Source organism: Octopus bimaculoides, chromosome 16, assembly GCF_046866305.1.
Source record: "Octopus bimaculoides isolate indiv1 chromosome 16, ASM4686630v1, whole genome shotgun sequence".
In the NCBI taxonomy this organism is placed as follows: Eukaryota; Metazoa; Mollusca; class Cephalopoda; order Octopoda; family Octopodidae; genus Octopus; species Octopus bimaculoides.
Genome location: NC_142943.1, coordinates 39247774 through 39260273, shown reverse-complemented (window position 1 = coordinate 39260273; position 12500 = coordinate 39247774). Strand labels below are relative to the sequence as shown.

Here is a 12500-nt window from a genome sequence, read left to right as displayed (position 1 = left end):
CTACCGCTTGATTCAATATTACAGTTTTGGTTTTAATTCAAGTAGAAAGCAGACGCCCATAAAAGAGAGCTACAAGCAATAAACAGTTCTTCCAACAGATAAATGGAATCATTAAAGTAATAAAAGATGGCACATGTAATAGAATATAGAAAGAACGAATGGAGGACAGCTGAGTTTATAAGGGCGGGAACACTGAAAAAAAGGCCATTTAAAATAATATGTAAGAACAAAATTAAAACGAGAAGTCAGCAATTACAACAAAACTACTTTGTTAAGAAGGAATGAGATGCAGTGATGTTAATATTTTTCCGACCAGTTTTTAGCAAAATGAATGAAACTGTTCCGGTTTTGAATACACAAAAACTGCAGAACAGCAGACCGTAATAAAACAATAATTGCTTCAAATTTCGTCTCAAGGCCAACAGCAATTTTAAGTGGGAATGTGGGTAGTCGAATATATCAACCTAGTATTTGACTGGTACTTTATTTAATTGGCCCCCGTGGAATGAAAGCAAAGTTAGCTTTGATGAGATTTGAACTCGGAATATAAAGAGCAGTAACAAATATTGTATGGCAATTTGTCCGACGCGCTAACAAGTCGGTCAATCCAACACAAACAATAAAAAATAATCATAAAAATCCTTTATTTGCGATAGAGGCCCAGACGTACAATACAAAACATCTCAAACAAAAGCCGTTACAAAGCATATATGTGTGTGCATATATGTGTATGTGTGCATGTGTGTATGTGTGTGTGTACATAGGAGATGCGGGCAAACAGGCAATGGTACATATTTAGGCAGGTTAAATGAAAAGCACAAAACAAAAACCACAGCGATAGGCCTTGATATGGTTTCAGTCCCCATACAAGCAGTGAGATTTCTACCCTCTAGCACCAGTCTAGCTGATCTTGTTTTCACTTACTATTTTACTCTTTTACTCGTTTCAGTCATTTCACTGCGGCCATGCTGGAGCACCACCTTTAATCGAGCAAATCGACCTCGGGACTTATTCTTTGGAAGCCTAGTACTTATTCTATCGGTCTCTTTTTGCCGAACCGCTAAGTTACGGGGACATAAACACACCAGCATCGGTTGTCAAGCAATGATAGGGGGACAAACACAGACACACAAACACGCACACATGTATATATATATACATATATACGACAGGCTTCTTTCAGTTTCCGTCTACCAAATCCACTCACAAGGCTTTGGTCGGCCCGAGGCTATAGTAGAAGACACTTGCCCAAGGTACTATGTGGTTGGTAAGCAAGCTACTTACCACACAGCCACTCCTGCGCCTATATTATATCAATTTCCATTGAGTGAGCTTTCTTTTCCTTTCAAGGTAAAGTCAAAGGTCATCCAAGTATCCATAAATCGAAACAAATAATGTCGGAGTGAGAAAAAGCGTATTGTAGTGTAACAGGCATGGAAGTCTTCGTATCCTGAGAAAAACATCTTTTGAACTTCTTCAAGCAAGTGTACTCCAAGATTACGAGGACAAAATGTTTCTATTGGTTCCATCAAGTTTTCTTTAACATTTGCATTCAGTTGTTCTGTCAATGAGTTCACATCGATAGATTTCGAACTTTTGCCCGTTTGTTCTCACTGTCACAACCTGAAACTTATAAGACTAGTAATGATAAATTTACAAATCTCTTTGCTACTCATCATCTCTTCTTTTAAATCCTTTCCTCTTATAAAATCTCCTCTCATTTTCTGTCAAGTATTTCTGCTAATTTTTTTTTATTTAAAATTAATTTTCATATTTCATGGTATAAAAATTCATTAAATACATTTTTATGTCAGTTCAAAGACATACAGTTTCTCTACGATTTACGATAATAAAAATGCGACATATTTCAGTTTGGTCTGATGTTTAAAGAAACAGGCCGCATAGATGATTTTAAAAAAATCTCCTACTACTTTTATTGTTTAGCTCCAAGTCAGCTCTAGTGAAGCTACTCTAAGATTAGAAGCTTTCCAAAAATGGCAATTCAGCCATTTCTTCTCATTATGGTACATCTAATGCTACATTATTCAATATATCCTTTTTTTTTTCTTTTATAAAACAGAGAATCTGAATTGAGTGAGATTTACTTGCTACTTCTACATCATTGACCTTACGTAACTTAACATATCCTTCAAACAGGGGTCACACAAGATTAAAATGAGAATGAAATAAGAGAAAAAGCATGGTTTATAATAGATTCTGTGAATTATAAGAATGTACATAAATATATCTGTAGTGAAGGATGTTGTCACGGAATACGACCACACAAAGTTACGATGGGCCAGTCATATCGCAAGACAATCGGTGGAGCCGTGTAGTTGTCGATTGGCACCTGCGCGAAGAAAGAGACCACTCGGAAGACCTCCAATCAGGTGGGAAGATGATTGAAGAAAAATGTTTGGAACAACGTAGAGGAGAATGGCGTGAGCACGAAAGGAACTGTGACCAGTGGAGCCGGCTCTTTACAGACAGCCTGGTCAATCCAGAGGATCCAGGGGACATAAATATATATTACATAATCGGTTAATGTGGGTAGATAAACGGTTAACAGTAGAGGAATGCAATCAAAAGCATATTTCGATATATTTACATCAATAAGGAAAAGATGTTTTTAAAAACTTCTATTATATTGTGAATGCAACCTTCTCTTGCATTATTCTTCAATCAATAATATATATAGGTTTCTTGTACTTTAATATTATCTAGCACTTCTTCCATGCAATTTACATCCTGGCCTTTCTCCAATAATAATCTTCGTATCATAAAAAACATAAAACATACATTCTGGAAGTCACTCAAAAGTCTATGTGAGGCTAAAATGTGAAATATTGCTTTCAGATATAAGGCAGTTAATGGGTTGTTTCCAGACACAGAGACACACATATATAGATATAATCAAACATATAGTGAATCCCATAATACATCACAAAGGAAGAAGACAATGGAGAAATTCCGCTATATGTATAACATATTTTTAGCCCGTTTGACGGTCTCCATCCATTTCTAACTATGCAGAACAATTGAAGCACTACAGCTCACCGAACCATTTTCCAGTGTCTTAACCACTGCTTCTATATATATTGACAAAAATCATTCCTAATTTAGGAACAAGCCAGAGCAATATTTTAAGAGAGGTTATTAGTCTATTTACTATATCGACCCATGTACTTGACTGGTATTTTATCGAAATGATGCTAAGCAAAGTTGATTTTGGCTGGATTTGAACATAATGAACTGGAACAAATAGTGCAAGGCAGATTTATCGGACGTTAAACCAATCTTGCCAACTCACCACCTTCAATAATAGAATATTTATATTAAATCACAAATAATCCACACACAACAATATTATTAGTATTATTATTAAGGCAGTGAGCTGATAGAAAAGCTAATGCCTCGGATAAAATGCTTAGCAGCGTTTATTCTGGCAATGCCAGAAAGAGTCACCGCGAATGAAAATTGCAAAATCCTGTGGGATACAATGAAACAGTGCGATCACCTGACCGGGCATCGGACCCTGAATAAAAAAGAAAAAGAAGAAGAAGAAGAAGATGCATGCTAATCGACATAGCATGTCCCGATGAGAACAGGATCAAATATATGGTGTTGACTGGATGTTTGGTTTTTATCACTCTCGGTACATTTCCTCAGATTACACTGTCCTAAGATTGACACCCAAACACTTTGAAATGTTCATATTGGAGCTTCCAGCGTGAATGCCAAGCAGTACAACATGTCGTTTCCAAATTTCTGGCAGAGAGAATTGTGTCATGGTGCTGTTTTTCTCACAAACAGTGTCCAACAGATCCTATTATACTGTGTAGTCGACAAAATCTAAAACAATGTGCACGCGCGATATTAAAAAAATATGAAATGACAACAATTTACCCATCGCACACTGTGTATGTGTATGTATATATGTGTGTGTGTGTGTGTGTATAAAGTGTATATACATGTATGTATGTATGTATGTATGTATGTATGTATGTATGAATGACTGTATGTATGTATGTATTCATACACACACACATATTACACTACGATGAAGAATTAGAAATGTGACTGTTCATTGACCAGAAACGCTTCCATTTTCCTAAATAAACACTTTACCATTTTAACTATTGCTACTTCGAGAAACCACAGTCTGGAATATTTCAGTAGAAATCTAGATTCTGTGTTATTACTACTGGGCATGCAATGGCGGCGATTCTCTGGGCTAATAATAGTTTGGCTTATTTAGCGACTTCAGTTCTTTCAGAAGAGATATGACAATTGAATGAACATATTATTTGATCTTCAATTGAGTTGAATGGAAGTTAGACAAGTTGAGTGGCAAGTGAAAAAGGTAATGGCGACATGAGATTCTGACAGACGTGAAAAGTGGAAGGGGAGAAAAAGATTAAGGAGATAAGAAGAGTGGAGGGGGAAGTAAGAGAACAGAGAAAGAAACTGAAGAAGTTGAGAAGGAAAATTAAAGAAAACGAACGCAAAAAGTGAGAGAGAGGGAAAGAAATTATGTGAAGAAAATTAATGGAAAGAACTAAATTACTATTTGTTTCTAACTTAGGTACAAGATCAAAACTTTTTGTAATAGTGGCTACTTTTCTTAATTAACCCAGAAGGATGAAAGACAAAGTCAACATCAGCGTCATTTGAACTCAGAATGTAGAGCCCGAATAAATAGTGTAAGGCATTTAGTCCGACACTCTCATGATTCTGTCAATCTTCCGTTCTCCGAACTGATGTAATCTTATAAGGAATACCTAATACACAAAATAGCGGGACAAAAAGGAAAGTAAGTTCAAGTGCACCTATGACATTTTTTAATGACTTAGAAGAGGAAGAATAGTGTCCTATGAATGATGGGAGGGAAGGAGCAAGTTGTTCTCAAACTTCTCTTATTGTTTATCCCTCAACATCAGCCCTAATGTAGCAAGCATATGGTCAAAGACATTCTAGTCATGACCATCAAGTCTTGTACATCTTAATATGTTTGAACATCTAAAATTGAATTACCATTTTACAATAATGAGGTGTAAAATAAGAGAGAGATTTAACTGCTAGCAGTTTGAGAAAATACATAGAAGCTCTCATGGCTCGTGCTCGTAGAAAAGGTTGAATACTAAAATAATCACTATTGCACACCACTCCATGATGGAATACGTCTTTTTTTTATCGAAGACAAAACAAAGTTAACTTAAACATAGTTTTTTTTTTTTAAAGACAGTAGTGTGATGTTTGTTGGAGATCTGATTGCTATTTCCAGCCGATCACGTGGAATCTATGGTTGGCTTCTTATGCAAAAGTGGTCGGTGAATCAACAGAGGCCGATGGATTTCGGTGATTCAATACATGAGGATGAAGGAGGAAAACACCTGAAAAATACTTTTTGATTTCTGGATTATAAGTTTCTACTTACTTTTCATTTCTATCACTAATTTATTTCAAACACGAACTTTCAAAACGGACAAATCATAAATGTTATTTAAATCATTTTATCCTGTGCTTAACCGTGGCGTCAATCCTTAACGAAAAAGGAATAATTCATCGACTCACTTTTATTACATCTTTAAACAGCAACGGACAGTAAACAACATTGAAGTAGAAAGTGGTAAGTTTAGGAACCGAGAAAAACAAAGGACAAACCTATGCATTGTGAAACAGTTAGTCTACTGGCTCCAGTTCAACTTATTGACCGCTAAACATTGTTTTGATCCATCATGAACATTATAGCCTGCGTTATGATGGCAGAAAGCGTTCATTGTGAGTTTAAGAAAATACTTGTTTCGTGATCGACACGCGCGTGCGCACACACACTCATATTTATACACACACACACACACACACACACACACACACACACACACACACACACTCATATTTACACACACACATACATACAGAAGTAAGCACATAAATGCAAAACAAGGTGGGGGGGAAATGGTATGCGAATATCGGAGTTAGAATAATATGCTTTTCATCAAAGGTGCAAAAATATCACAAAATAACTGTTACTCAGATTTTCATGTGTCCATGAATTACTTGAAAAAAAAAAAAAAAATAAGGTGTAATGGCTGACCGCGTGGTTGGTCGGAGGAATTGGAGAATATGCTTTGACATTGATGTCCGTGAAGGAAACCTGCTTTGTTGGTGCAGTCTTCGGATTTGTTAGTGTTATGCATAGGTACAGATCCCGTAAGTTAGAGGATAACAACAGCATTGACAGAAAGATTAGTCTTTCCTGAACCTGTGGTATATGCATCACATCCCACCTAGAAGTGTATGCCTTCGCTATCCAAGAACAGTAGATAGCCCTAACCCTGATCAACAAGGGGGGCAAGGATACCATCAAACCTCCACGTTATGATAGAAAATGTCGGCGGCTCTGCTATACCAGTGTAGAAGATATCACCCCCTCCCCCATCATTAGCTGCTTCCCCAAAATGTCTACAAGATACTACCTGCCCCTGAGACATGATATATTTGCAAAGACTATTTACAAAGATTGCCCTGGCGTACATATCAGAAGCATGTCAGAACTAACATGTATTCACACCTTTTACAAGAAGGAATACTAGTAAAACATTCTAGTAAAAACAACAATTCGGTACAAATATATTAGACCTGATAATGGTCTGTTGGACACGAAACAAACGTTATGCACTGTGGTAGAAGCTAACTGCCCAGCAGATGGGAATGTACAATCAAAGTCCAAGAAAAAAGTGTACATTTATGGTGAATTAATGTAGAACTTACAGCTCTGACAATAAATTCTTATTTGTACTTATCGTACCTACAAATTTACACAAAATCCTAGAAATGCTAAATAGTCGAAAGTCGGGCGAATGGAAAGGAAGAAAATTCGGCACTTAGAATAGGTGTACATTGGAATAATTATAACGAAGAGATTTCTGAAATTCTATTGACAAGCTTTCAGAGGTGTGCGGAGCTTTTGGAATTGAAAAATTTTTAGGGGGATAAAAACGACATTTAACAGTATGAAAAATGGCACAGATTCACCATACATATTCGACTGAAAACTGAAGGCTGCGTATTTTTATAAAATTAAACATTTTTCCAAGATCAGTATGGGCAAAACAATTTCGTGGAAATTCCAAATTTATAAATGTAGAAGGAATGGTATTCGTATAAGGAAAGATCAATCGGTTTAAAAGAGGGGAAAGATCGAGGCTTCATCGTAGAATTTTATCATTCTTATACAGCATTTATAGTAAAATGCTTATAAAATGAGATTCTGATCTATAACTAAATTTGTTACGCGAAAAATGTTTCCATTTTCTCACTTGCATAAAGTTGTTTTCAGAAGTATCGAAGGACTTTGACGAAAAACAAAATGATTGAGAATAACTTACCACACTTTGTACTAAACGTTTTACAAATTAAACTCGGTTGAATGTTTACAAAAGTAAACCGGATGAAGACTAACAAATTAACTTTATGAAATTTATTGGTGTTTTTATACATTACATTACACTATGTCAGGCTGTAAGTAAATGTACGTAAACATACACACAATATAACTCTTTCTGTTGTATTTGTGGTATATGTATAATTATTATAAAGCTTCGTACTGTTATATATGCGTAATTCTTTGTTGTATTTATATAATGTCTTATTTGTTTCTGTCTCAGTATACATTCGCTTGCTTTTTACCAGCAGCTTAACAATAGCACCAGCGCCTGAAAAATTGAGTGGTCTCAATGGTAATGGCGCGAAACCACAATGATATTTTGCGCCGTTGACTGACGAGGAAATCTCAGCTGCGAATATTCCGTGTATCGTGTCTTTGTCTAAAATTCCCGTCCCTTAAGTTTTCGTCTAGTTTCTCGTTTTCTCCTCGTTGTGTTCTTTCTGTTCAACCCTTTATATATACACACACACACACACACACACACACACACACACACACACACACACACACACACACACATATATATATATATATATATATATAGGTTAAAAAATACACAAAAAACAATAACAAAAAAACAACAAAGTGAGGACGTGATACGGATAGTGTTATTGGACGCTCGGAAGGAGAGAGAATATGACGTTTCGGGCGGAGCCCTTCGTCGGAAAGACAGAAAGTTCGGAGAATGGAAAAACGGAGGAAGAGGGAAATGGCACCGATGCCCACGAGGTTACATTGTGAAAGGACCGGAAGAGGAGGTGTTGGGGGAAAAGTTCTTTCAAAGACAGGAGAGTGAAAACCGGAGGTGAATATCTGTGCGTAAGCGAGAGTCTGCGAGTGTGTGTGTGATAACAGAACGTGTGTGTGCGTATGTATGTGTGTGTGTGTGTGTGTGCATGGTTTGGTGGTTTATCTGTTAGTGTGTATGTGTGTTTGTGTGTGTATGTGTGTTACGTAGTGGAAGGAATTAGTAGCAGGAATAGTCAGTGGGTGCTTATGGACAATGGTGAGTGGAGGGTCAGCAGGCAGTTTTTGAGTATGTGTGTGTTCGTGTGTGTGTTTGTGTGGGGTTGTAGGTGTTGGGTACGTGTGCGTGTGTGTGTGTATTTTGTACGTGCGCGTGTGTGTATGTGTATGTTTTTGTGCGTGCGTGTGTGTTTGTGTGTATGTGTATGTTGTGTATATGTGCGTTGCTGTGTACGTGTGTGTGCGTGCGTTTGCTATTGTATGTGCGTGTGTTGTTTATGCCCATGTGTGTGTGATTGTATGCGTGTCTGTGTGAGTGTGTTGTGTTGGTGAGAAGTGTGTGTGCGTGTGTGTGCGTGTGTGTGTGTATGTGGGCGTGTGCGTGTGTGTGTGTATGTGTGTGGATGTGCGTGTGGGATTGTGATGTGTGTGGGGTTGTGAGTGTTAGGTACGGGTGCGTGTGTGTGTATGCGCGTGTGTGTTTATGTGTGTGTCCGTGTGCGTGTGTGTGGTGTGTTGGGGGGGTAGGTGTGCTTACATGTGTGTGTATGGGTGCGTGTATTTTTTGTGTGTGGGTATGTGTGCGTGTAGGAAGGGATGAAATAAATTGTGGAAAATTGTAGTGATTGTAATAAAAAAGTGAATAATGGATATAATGTACATACACACACACATACACATGCACACATACCCATACACATACATACATATATACATACACATAAACACACATACAGATACATACACAGACACACACACACATATTATACATATAAATATATATATATATGTGTGTGTGTGTGTGTGTGTGTGTGTATATATATACACATGCATACACATGTGGACACGCGCACTCACATAAACTTGTATACGCAATCATATACACACATTTATATTTACACATACATAAACATCTAAACGTTTACTTATATTTTTAAAAAAATAAAAATAAAGATAAAAAATACATCTACACAAAAATGCTCCCATACTTATTCACAAGTACGTTCATATTTGAATATATAAACAAACCTATGTTTTAATAAATACATTTTTACACAATAATATCCATACATCCAAAAAATCATACGTAAATGCATATTTATATATTTTTAAAAAATAATATTGATAAGAGTCAGAACAAGGGTAAGAGTGAAATTATAAATGATAATGCGTATATGTACACAGAAAAATCAGTTAAAACACTTCTATATGATATATATATATCCCTCCCATACCCATCTTCCCCCTCTTCCCCCTCTCTTACATCCACATTCCCCTTCCCCCTTCATCGTCAACACCCCTCATAAGCTCATCCCACCACACCCCAACACACTCCTACTCTACCTTCCCACTCCACACCATCCAATTCCTTACACCCACCACCCACCCCCTACCCACATACCCTACCCTACCCACAGACCCCTACCTCTACCCCACCCTCAGCCTAACCCACACTCCACCCATGCCTTCCCCACCTCCCAACACCCTCACATCACACCACACCAATACCCTCGCATCACACCACGCACACACTACAACTGACCAAGTGCTTTCTCCCTTCCCCATTTTCACACTACATACGTCAAGATCACCAGCATTCTATCTTCCACACACAGCTCCTCGTTCTTCGATCACCGTTTGTTATCTCCCCCTTTTCTTAGCTCTCCTGAAAAAAGAATTTCTAACTTCCGGTCAGTCATTGTTATGATCAGCCATTATTATGATTGACCGTTGACTGGACACTATTCAATTTTTTTTCTCCGTGTTTTTCTCCTTGTCTCCGTATTCTTTTTGTTGAAGAGCGTAGCTCGAAACGTCAAAGACTTTCCGTATTCCCGAGCGTCATACTAATACATCCTTTTGTTATTTACACCACCTGTCCTCGTCTGTTGTTGTTTTTTCGTATATTCTCCCATATATATATACATATATATATATATATATATATATATATATATATATATATATATATATATATATATATATATATATATATATATATATATATATATATATATATACACACATTATCTCTCACAGATACACGCGTATATATATAAAAAAACACCCATACCGGTATGTTCATACGTACATAAATTTAGTATGTTATGGTTGTTACTATGGTTTATCAAGATTTAAAATATACTCTAATTAAGGTTAATAAATTACGAAAGTATAGATAAATAATTAGAATCGTAAGTAATTTTAATCTTCTAACCTTTGAGGGAAAAACTAATGTGTTTTATTAGAACTATTTTAAGTATTTACTTATTACGGGTAAATATGATAGCGTTTTATAAAAACCTTTATTTTTATTTTTATTTGAATGCAGAATATGTATGTTTTTGCCAATTTTTGCATTTGTAAGAATGTTCAATGAAATTATTAACTAGACAATTCCTTGAAAATAAAATAAAAAGAAATTCTGTTACACATAAATCACAGAATTTTCCACCCTTTTCATATGGCTTAGAAATAGAAAGAATAAGCCAGTCTAGTTTAAATTTAATGTTATTATCTTTAAGATCCCAAATTAGTTTGCTAAGGCTCGTGGTATTACGTTTGCTTCTATCTCTAAAGGATGAAAAATGGTTAATCAAGTCATAACCTTATCCATCTATTGTTTTCATAATCGGTCATAATGTCTTACGTTTAAGATGATTCCCATGCATTCCCTGAAGAGAAGGTTACAATTTTAATATCACAGATCCTATGGATCACACAGGTTGTAATCCTTTGAAACATATGTAGGAATAAAGTATGCAATTATAACATGCGTTTTCTCCAATCCTTAAATTCTTATATATAGAAATATATATATATATATATATATATATAAATAAATAATAAATAAAGAAAAGTGTTGCATTGTCGTAAAGGGGAGAGTCATAAGGAGGAGGGGGCTGTGTTGAGTTCGAAGGGGAAAGATGATCTAAGGTTAAAAATATAGCGCTGTTCCAAGTGGAGTCGCGAGGGAGTGGACCCATGGTGCAGGGCGAGGCCAAAAACGGAGATGTTAGAGGGGGAGTGGTTGGCCAAGTGGAAGTGACGGGCGACGGGGGAGTCCGAACCTAGCCGAACGTCCCATAGGTGTACGGTGAAACGGTCGGCCAGCCGGCGGCCCGTCTGCCCCACGTAGAGTTGGTTGCATAGGGTGCATTTGATGCAGTAAATTAGGTTGGAGGAGGTGCAGGTGAAACTGTGTGGAATGTGAAGAGTGTGTAGGTTCGGCCCTGTGACAGAGGTAGTGTTGGTGATGAAGGAGCAGGTGTGACAGCGGGATCTGGAGCACGGGAAGGAGCCGGGTGGGGTGGGGAGGAAGAGGAGAAGGTACTACGGACCAGTAGATCGCGTAGGTTGCGGGCGCGTTTGAAAGAGGATAGGGGTGGGTTAGGGAAAATGGGGTGGGTGGTGGGATCGAGCTGGAGGCGACGGAAGGCCCATAAGATCCTCCGACGAAGGGGTAGGGTGGCAGGGTGGAAACGGAGTGGGAAGGGGGTACGGTTAGGGGATTGGTGTGGGGGAGGAGAGAGGGCGGTGATGCGGTCGATTCGACGAGCGCGGGCGAGGGCGGATTGGACAAGGTGGGAGGGGTATCCTCGATGCATGAACAGACGAGCAAGATACTGGGACTGGGTCTCAAAATCCTAGTCCAGGCTGCACAAACGTCGGAGGCAGAGGAACTGGGAGTAGGGGATGGCCCGTTTGGTGTGGAATGGATGGGAGGAGGAGAAGTTGAGGTAGAGGTGAGAGTCAGTGGGTTTGAAGAAGGCGGAAGTAGTTAGAGAGTTGGAGGGCGGGTTGATGGAAAGAGAGATGTCGAGGAAGTTAACAGAGGTGTCAGAGATGGTAGAAGTAAAGTCAAGAGCAGGGTGGAAGTTAGAGAGGAAGGAGATGAAAAGGCAGAGCTGTTCGCGGGAGAGGGAGGTGGCTCCTATACAGTCATCTATGTAGCGACCGTATAGTTCTGGGGTCGGACCGGAGAATTGGGATAATACTTGGGCCTCAATGTAACCAACGAAGAAGTTGGCATAATTGGGACCCATTCTCGTTCCCATCGCGACCCCCGAGAATGTTGGTAGGT

General features: G+C 38.1%; 1 protein-coding gene across 5 annotated transcripts in view; it reads right to left on the bottom strand.

Moving 5' to 3' along the window:
• LOC106869327 (neuronal acetylcholine receptor subunit alpha-10) overlaps positions 1-12500 on the bottom strand; it is a 78997-nt gene that overhangs the window by 59266 nt on the left and 7231 nt on the right. Inside the window, exon 1 of one of the 5 annotated variants that reach the window (XM_014915030.3) lies at positions 5665-5767. The exons of the other annotated variants lie outside the window; for them this stretch is intronic. The gene's annotated coding sequence lies outside the window, so the exon portion shown is untranslated. Of the gene's footprint in view, positions 1-5664; positions 5768-12500 lie in introns of those variants that run through there. 5 annotated transcript variants of the gene reach the window in all.